Here is a 9,810-nt window from a genome sequence, read left to right on the forward strand (position 1 = left end):
TGATACCACAGAGGTTAAGAGAAGCAAGGAACCATTGTGACCCAAGGGAGGCTAACAATCTAATGCTCCATTGTGACACCAGGGGTTGTAATAGGCCCAGGGATGAATTGTGAAAGCATGGGGCACAATAAAAACATGGAAATATTATGACACCTTAGAGGCCAAGACTCAAATGATTCATTGTAATACCAAGTGGCCTAAAAGGTCATGGGATGCATTGTGACACCACAGGGGCTAAGAGAAGCAAGGAACCATTGTGACCCAATGCAGGCTAACAATCTAATGATCCCTTGTGACACCAGGGGGCCGAAAATGGCCAGGGATGGATTGTTACAGCACGGGGACCAATAGAAGCAAGGATCTATTATGCCACCATGGAGGCCAAGAATCAAATGATTCATTGTGACATCATGTGGCCTAAAAGGGCATGGGATGCATTGTGACACCACAGGGGTTAAGAGAAGCAAGGAACCATTGTGACCCAATGCAGGCTAACAATCTAAGAATCCCTTTTGACACGAGGGGGCACAAAAGGACGACGGATGAACTGTGACAGCATAGGGACCTATAGAAGCAAGGAACCATTATGACACCATGAAGGCCAAGAATCAAATGGTTCATTGTAAGACCAAGTGGCCTAAAAGGGCTTGGAATGCATTGTGACACCACAGAGGTTAAGAGAAGCAAGGAACCATTGTGATCCAATGCAGGCTAACAATCTAATGTCCATTGTGACACCTAGGGGTTGTAATAGGGCCAGGGATGAATTGTGAAAGCATGGGGCACAATAAAAACATGCAAATATTATGACACCATAGAGGCCAAGAATCAAATGATTCATTGTGACATCAAATATCCTAAAAGGCATGGGATGCATTGTGACACCACAGAGGTTAAGAGAAGCAAGGATCCATTGTGACCCAATGGAGGCTAATAATCTAATGATCCCTTGTAACACAAGGTGTTGTAAAAGGGCCAGGGATGAATTGTGAAAGCATGGGGCCCAATAAAAACATGGAAACATTATGACACCATGAAGGCCAAGACTCAAATGGTTCATAGTAACACCAAGTGGCCAAAAAGGGCATGGGATGCATTGTGACACCACAGGGGCTAAGAGAAGCAAGGAACCATTGTGACCCAATGCAGGCTAACAATCTAATGATCCCTTGTGGCACCAGGGGGTATAAAAAGGGCCAGGGATGGATTGTTACAGCACGGGGACCAATAGAAGCAAGGATCAATTATGCCACCATGGAGGCCAAGAATCAAATGATTCATTGTGACATCAAGTGGCCTAAAAGGGCATGGGATGCATTGTGACACCACAGAGGTTAAGAGAAGCAAGGATCCATTGTGACCCAATGCAGGCTAACAATCTAAGAATCCCATTTGACACCAGGGGGCTCAAAAGGGGCAGGGATGAATTGTGAAAGCATGGGGCCCAATTAAAACCTGGTACAATTATGCCACCATGGAGGCCAAGAATCAAATGATTCATTGTGACATCAAGTGGCCTAAAAGGGCATGGGATGCATTGTGACACCACAGGGGTTAAGAGAAGCAAGGAACCATTGTGACCCAATGCAGGCTAACAATCTAAGAATCCCTTTTGACACCAGGGGGCGCAAAAGGACCACGGATGAACCTTGACAGCATGGGCACCTATAGAAGCAAGGAAACATTATGCCACCATGAAGGCCAAGAATCAAATGGTTCATTGTAAGACCAAGTGGCCTAAAAGGGCTTGGAATGCATTGTGACACCACAGAGGTTAAGAGAAGCACGGAACCATTGTGACCCAATGCAGGCTAACAATCTAATGATCCCTTGAGGCACCAGGGGGTATAAAAAGGGCCAGGGATGGATTGTTACAGCACGGGGACCAATAGAAGCAAGGATCTATTATGCCACCATGGAGGCCAAGAATCAAATGATTCATTGTGACATCAAGTGGCCTAAAAGGGCATGGGATGCATTGTGACAGCACAGAGGTTAAGAGAAGCAAGGATCCATTGTGACCCTATTCAGGCTAACAATCTAATGATCCCTTGTGGCACCAGGGGGTATAAAAAGGGCCAGCGATGAATTGTGACAGCATGGGGCCCAATAGAAACAAGGAACCATTATGACACCATAGAGGCCAAGAATCAAATGATTCATTGTGACATCAAGTGGCCTAAAAGGGCATGGGATGCATTGTGACACCACAGGGGTTACGAGAAGCAAGGAACCATTGTGACCCAATGCAGGCTAACAATCTAAGAATCCCTTTTGACACCAATGGGCCTAAAAGGATCAGGGATGTATTGTGAAAGCATGGGGCCCAGTGAAAACCTGGAACAATCAAGCCACCATGGAGGCCAAGAATCAAATGATTCATTGTGACATCAAGTGGCCTAAAAGCGCATGGGATGCATTTTGACAGCACAGGGGTTAAGAGAAGCAAGGATCCATTGTGACCCAATGCAGGCTAACAATCTAATGATCCCTTTTGAAACCAGGGGGCGCAAAAGGACCACGGATGAACTCTGACAGCATGGGGACCTATAGAAGCAAGGAACCATTATGACACCATGGAGGTCAAGAATCAAATGATTCATTGTGACATCAAGTGGCCTAAAAGGGCATGGGATGCATTGTGACACCACAGAGGTTAAGAGAAGCAAGGAACCATTGTGACCCAATGCAGGCTAACACTCTAATGATCCCTTGTGGCACCAGGGGGTATAGAAAGGGCCAGGGATGGATTGTTACAGCACGGGGACCAATAGAAGCAAGGATCTATTATGCCACCGTGGAGGCCAAGAATCAAATCATTCATTGTGACATCAAGTGGCCTAAAAGTGCATGGGATGCATTGTGACAGCACAGGGGTTAAGAGAAGCAAGGATCCATTGTGACCCAATGGAGGCTAATAATCCCAGGATCCCATTTGACACCAGGGGGCGTAAAAGGGCCAGGGATGAATTGTGACAGCATGGAGCCCAATAGAAACAAGGAACCATTATGACACCATGGAGGCAAAGAATCAAATGATTCATTGTGACATCAAGTGGCCTAAAAGGGCATGGGATGCATTGTGACACCACAGAGGTTAAGAGAAGCAAGGAACCATTGTGACCCAATGCAGGCTAAAAATCTAATGATCCCTTGTGACACCAATGGGCCTAAAAGGGGCAGGGATGATTTGTGAAAGCATGGGGCCCCAGTTAAACCTGGTACAATTATGCCACCATGGAGGCCAAGAATCAAATGATTCATTGTGACATCAAGTGGCCTAAAAGGGCATGGGATGCATTGTGACACCACAGGGGTTAAGAGAAGCAAGGAACCATTGTGACCCAATGCAGGCTAACAATCTAAGAATCCCTTTGGACACCAGGGGGCGCAAAAGGACCACGGATGAACTCTGACAGCATGGGGACCTATAGAAGCAAGGAACCATTATGACACCATTAAGGCCAAGAATCAAATGATTCATTGTGACATCAAGTGGCCTAAAAGGGCTTGGAATGCATTGTGACACCACAGAGGTTAAGAGAAGCAAGGAACCATTGTGACCCAATGCAGGCTAACACTCTAATGATCCCTTCTGGCACCAGGGGGTATAAAAAGGGCCAGGGATGGATTGTTACAGCACGGGGACCAATAGAAGCAAGGATCTATTATGCCACCATGGAGGCCAAGAATCAAATGATTCATTGTGACATCAAGTGGCCTAAAAGGCATGGGATGCATTGTGACACCACAGAGGTTAAGAGAAGCAAGGAACCATTGTGACCCAATGCAGGCTAACAATCTAATGATCCCTTGTGACACCAAAGGGCCTAAAAGGGCCAGGGATGGATTGTTACAGCACGGCGACCAATAGAAGCAAGTATCTATTATGCCACCATGGAGGCCAAGAATCGAATAATTCATTGTGACATCAAGTGGCCTAAAAGGGCATGGGATGCATTGTGACACCACAGGGGTTAAGAGAAGCAAGGATCCATTGTGACCCAATGGAGGCTAACAATCTAATGATCCCTTTTGACACCAATGGGCCTAAAAGGGACTGGGATGTATTGTGAAAGCATGGGGCCCAATTAAAAGCTGGTACAATTACGCCACCATGGAGGCCAAGAATCAAATGGTTCATTGTGACATCAAGTGGCCTAAAAGGGCTTGGAATGCATTGTGACACCACAGAGGTTAAGAGAAGCAAGGAACCATTGTGACCCTATGCAGGCTAACAATCTAATGATCCCTTGTGGCACCAGGGGGTATAAAAAGCGCCAGGGATGGATTGTTACAGCACGGGGTCCAATAGAAGCAAGGATCTATTATGCCATCGTGGAGGCCAAGAGTCAAATGATTCATTGTGACATCAAGTGGCCTAAAAAGGCATGGGATGCATTGTGACACCACAGGGGTTAAGAGAAGCAAGGATCCATTGCGACCCAATTGAGGCTAACAATCCCAGGATCCCATTTGACACCAGGGGGCGTAAAAGGGCCAGGGATGAATTGTGACAGCATGGGGCCCAATAGAAACAAGGAAGCATTATGACACCAGGGAGGCAAAGAATCAAATGATTCATAGTGACATCAAGTGGGCTAAAAGGGCATGGGATGCATTGTGACACCACAGAGGTTAAGAGAAGCAAGGAACCATTGTGACCCAATGCAGGCTAAAAATCTAATGATCCCTTGTGACACCAATGGGCCTAAAAGGGCCAGGAATGAATTGTTACAGCACGGGGACCAATAGAAGCAAGGATCTCTTATGCCACCACGGAGGCCAAGACACAAATGATTCATTGTGACATCAAGTGGCCTAAAAGGCATGGGATGCATTGTGACACCACAGAGGTTAAGAGAAGCAAGGAACCATTGTGACCCAATGCAGGCTAACAATCTAATGATCCCTTGTGACACCAAAGGGCCTAAAAGGGCCAGGGATGGATTGTTACAGCACGGCGACCAATAGAAGCCAGTATCTATTATGCCACCATGGAGGCCAAGAATCGAATAATTCATTGTGACATCAAGTGGCCTAAAAGGGCATGGGATGCATTGTGACAGCACAGGGGTTAAGAAAAGCAAGGATCCATTGTGACCCAATGGAGGCTAACAATCTAATGATCCCTTTTGACACCAATGGGCCTAAAAGGGACTGGGATGTATTGTGACAGCATGGGGCCCAATTAAAAGCTGGTACAATTACGCCACCATGGAGGCCAAGAATCAAATGGTTCATTGTGACATCAAGTGGCCTAAAAGGGCTTGGAATGCATTGTGACACCACAGAGGTTAAGAGAAGCAAGGAACCATTGTGACCCTATGCAGGCTAACAATCTAATGATCCCTTGTGGCACCAGGGGGTATAAAAAGCGCCAGGGATGGATTGTTACAGCACGGGGACCAATAGAAGCAAGGATCTATTATGCCATCGTGGAGGCCAAGAGTCAAATGATTCATTGTGACATCAAGTGGCCTAAAAAGGCATGGGATGCATTGTGACACCACAGGGGTTAAGAGAAGCAAGGATCCATTGCGACCCAATTGAGGCTAACAATCTAAGGATCCCTTTTGACACCAATGGGCCTAAAAGGGTCAGGGATGTATTGTGAAAGCATTGGGCCCAGTGAAAACCTGGAACAATCAAGCCACCATGGAGGCCAAGAATCAAATGATTCATTGTGACATCAAGTGGCCTAAAAGGGCATGGGATGCATTGTGACAGCACAGGGGTTAAGAGAAGCAAGGATCCATTGTGACCCAATGGAGGCTAATAATCCCAGGATCCCATTAGACACCAGGGGGCCTAAAAGGGCCAGGGATGAATTGTGACAGCATGGGGCCCAATAGAAACAAGGAAGCATTATGACACCATGGAGGCCAAGAATCAAATGATTCATTGTGACATCAAGTGGCCTAAAAGGGCATGGGATGCATTGTGACACCACAGAGGTTAAGAGAAGCAAGGAACCATTGTGACCCAATGCAGGCTAACAATCTAATGATCCCTTGTGGCACCAGGGGGTATAAAAAGGGCCAGGGATGGATTGTTACAGCACGGGGACCAATAGAAGCAAGGATCTATTATGCCACCGTGGAGGCCAAGAATCAAATGATTCATTGTGACATCAAGTGGCCTAAAAGGGCATGGGATGCATTGTGACACCACAGAGGTTAAGAGAAGCAAGGAACCATTGTGACCCAATGCAGGCTGACAATCTAATGATCCCTTGTGACACCAACGGGCCTAAAAGAGGCAGGGATGAATTGTGATAACATGGGGCCCAGGTAAAACCTGGTACAATTATGCCACCATGGAGGCCAAGAATCAAATGATTCATTGTGACATCAAGTGGCCTAAAAGTGCATGGGATGCATTGTGACACCACAGGGGTTAAGAGAAGCAAGGAACCATTGTGACCCAATGCAGGCTAACAATCTAATGATCCCTTGTGGCACCAGGGGGTATAAAAAGGGCCAGGGATGGATTGTTACAGCACGGGGACCAATAGAATCAAGGATCTATTATGCCACCGTGGAGGCCAAGAATCAAATGATTCATTGTGACATCAAGTGGCCTAAAAGGGCATGGGATGCATTGTGACAGCACAGGGGTTAAGAGAAGCAAGGATCCATTGTGACCCAATGGAGGCTAATAATCCCAGGATCCCATTTGACACCAGGGGGCGTAAAAGGGCCAGGGATGAATTGTGACAGCATGGAGCCCTATAGAAACAAGGAACCATTATGACACCATGGAGGTCAAGATTCAAATGATTCATTGTGACATCAAGTGGCCTAAAAGGGCATGGGATGCATTGTGACACCACAGAAGTTAAGAGAAGCAAGGAAACATTGTGACCCAATGCAGGCTAACAATCTAATGATCCCTTGTGACACCAATGGGCCTAAATGGGCCAGGGTTGACTTGTTACAGCACGGGGACCAATAGATGCAAGGATTTATTATGCCACCATGGAAGCCAAGAATCAAATAATTCATTGTGACATCATGTGGCCTAAAAGGGCATGGGATGCATTGTGACACCACAGAGGTTAAGAGAAGCAAGGAACCATTGTGACCCAATGCAGGCTAACAATCTAATGATCCCTTGTGACACCAATGGGCCTAAAAGGGGCAGGGATGTATTGTGAAAGCATGGGGCCGAATAGAAACCTCGTACAATTACGCCACCATGGAGGCCAAGAATGAAATGATTCATTGTGACATCAAGTGGCCTAAAAGGGCATGGGATGCATTGTGACACCACAGAGGTTAAGAGAAGCACGGAACCATTGTGACCCAATGCGGGCTAACAATCTAATGATCCCTTGTGACACCAATGGGCCTAAAAGGGCCAGGGATGGATTGTTACAGCACGGGGAGCAATAGAAGCAAGGATCTATTATGCCACCAGGGAGGCCAAGAATCAAATAATTCATAGTGACATCATGTGGCCTAAAAGGGCATGGGATGCATTGTGACAGCACAGGGGTTAAGAAAAGCAAGGATCCATTGTGACCCAATGGAGGCTAATAATCCCAGGATCTCATTTGACACCAGGGGGCGGAAAAGGGCCAGGGATGAATTGTGACAGCATGGGGCCCAATAGAAACAAGGAACCATTATGACACCATGGAGGCCAAGAATCAAATGATTCATTGTGACATCTAGTGGCCGAAAAAGGCATGGGATGCATTGTGACACCACAGAGGTTCAGAGAAGCAAGGAACCATTGTGACCCTATGCAGGCTAACAATCTAATGATCCCTTGTGGCACCAGGGGGTATAAAAAGGGCCAGGGATGGATTGTTACAGCACGGGGACCAATAGAAGCAAGGATCTATTATGCCACCGTGGAGGCCAAGAGTCAAATGATTCATTGTGACATCAAGTGGCCTAAAAAGGCATGGGATGCATTGTGACACCACAGGGGTTAAGAGAAGCAAGGAACCATTGTGACCCAATGGAGGCTAATAATCCCAGGATCCCATTAGACACCAGGGGGCCTAAAAGGGCCAGGGATGAATTGTGACAGCATGGGGCCCAATAGAAACAAGGAAGCATTATGACACCATGGAGGCCAAGAATCAAATGATTCATTGTGACATCAAGTGGGCTAAAAGGGCATGGGATGCATTGTGACACCACAGAGGTTAAGAGAAGCAAGGAACCATTGTGACCCAATGCAGGCTAACAATCTAATGATCCCTTGTGGCACCAGGGGGTATAAAAAGGGCCAGGGATGGATTGTTACAGCACGGGGACCAATAGAAGCAAGGATCTATTATGCCACCGTGGAGGCCAAGAATCAAATCATTCATTGTGACATCAAGTGGCCTAAAAGGGCATGGGATGCATTGTGACACCACAGAGGTTAAGAGAAGCAAGGAACCATTGTGACCCAATGCAGGCTGACAATCTAATGATCCCTTGTGACACCAATGGGCCTAAAAGAGGCAGGGATGAATTGTGATAACATGGGGCCCAAGTAATACCTGGTACAATTATGCCACCATGGAGGCCAAGAATCAAATGATTCATTGTGACATCAAGTGGCCTAAAAGGGCATGGGATGCATTGTGACACCACAGGGGTTAAGAGAAGCAAGGAACCATTGTGACCCAATGCAGGCTAACAATCTAATGATCCCTTGTGACACCAGGGGGTATAAAAAGGCCAGGGATGGATTGTTACAGCACGGGGACCAATAGAATCAAGGATCTATTATGCCACCGTGGAGGCCAAGAATCAAATGATTCATTGTGACATCAAGTGGCCTAAAAGGGCATGGGATGCATTGTGACAGCACAGGGGTTAAGAGAAGCAAGGATCCATTGTGACCCAATGGAGGCTAATAATCCCAGGATCCCATTTGACACCAGGGGGCGTAAAAGGGCCAGGGATGAACTCTGACAGCATGGAGCCCTATAGAAACAAGGAACCATTATGACACCATGGAGGTCAAGATTCAAATGATTCATTGTGACATCAAGTGGCCTAAAAGGGCATGGGATGCATTGTGACACCACAGAGGTTAAGAGAAGCAAGGAACCATTGTGACCCAATGCAGGCTAACAATCTAATGATCCCTTGTGACACCAATGGGCCTAAATGGGCCAGGGTTGACTTGTTACAGCACGGGGACCAATAGATGCAAGGATTTATTATGCCACCATGGAAGCCAAGAATCAAATAATTCATTGTGACATCATGTGGCCTAAAAGGGCATGGGATGCATTGTGACACCACAGAGGTTAAGAGAAGCAAGGAACCATTGTGACCCAATGCAGGCTAACAATCTAATGATCCCTTGTGACACCAATGGGCCTAAAAGGGGAAGGGATGTATTGTGAAAGCATGGGGCCCAATAGAAACCTCGTACAATTACGCCACCATGGAGGCCAAGAATGAAATGATTCATTGTGACATCAAGTGGCCTAAAAGGGCATGGGATGCATTGTGACACCACAGAGGTTAAGAGAAGCACGGAACCATTGTGACCCAATGCGGGCTAACAATCTAATGATCCCTTGTGACACCAACGGGCCTAAAAGGGCCAGGGATGGATTGTTACAGCACGGGGACCAATAGAAGCAAGGATCTATTATGCCACCATGGAGGCCAAGAATCAAATAATTCATAGTGACATCATGTGGCCTAAAAGGGCATGGGATGCATTGTGACAGCACAGGGGTTAAGAAAAGCAAGGATCCATTGTGACCCAATGCAGGCTAACAATCTAAAGATCCCTTGTGGCACCAGGGGGTATAAAAAGGGCCAGGGATGGATTGTTACAGCACGG

The sequence above is a fragment of the Cinclus cinclus genome, unplaced genomic scaffold, assembly GCF_963662255.1.
Source record: "Cinclus cinclus unplaced genomic scaffold, bCinCin1.1 SCAFFOLD_63, whole genome shotgun sequence".
Taxonomy (NCBI): Eukaryota; Metazoa; Chordata; class Aves; order Passeriformes; family Cinclidae; genus Cinclus; species Cinclus cinclus.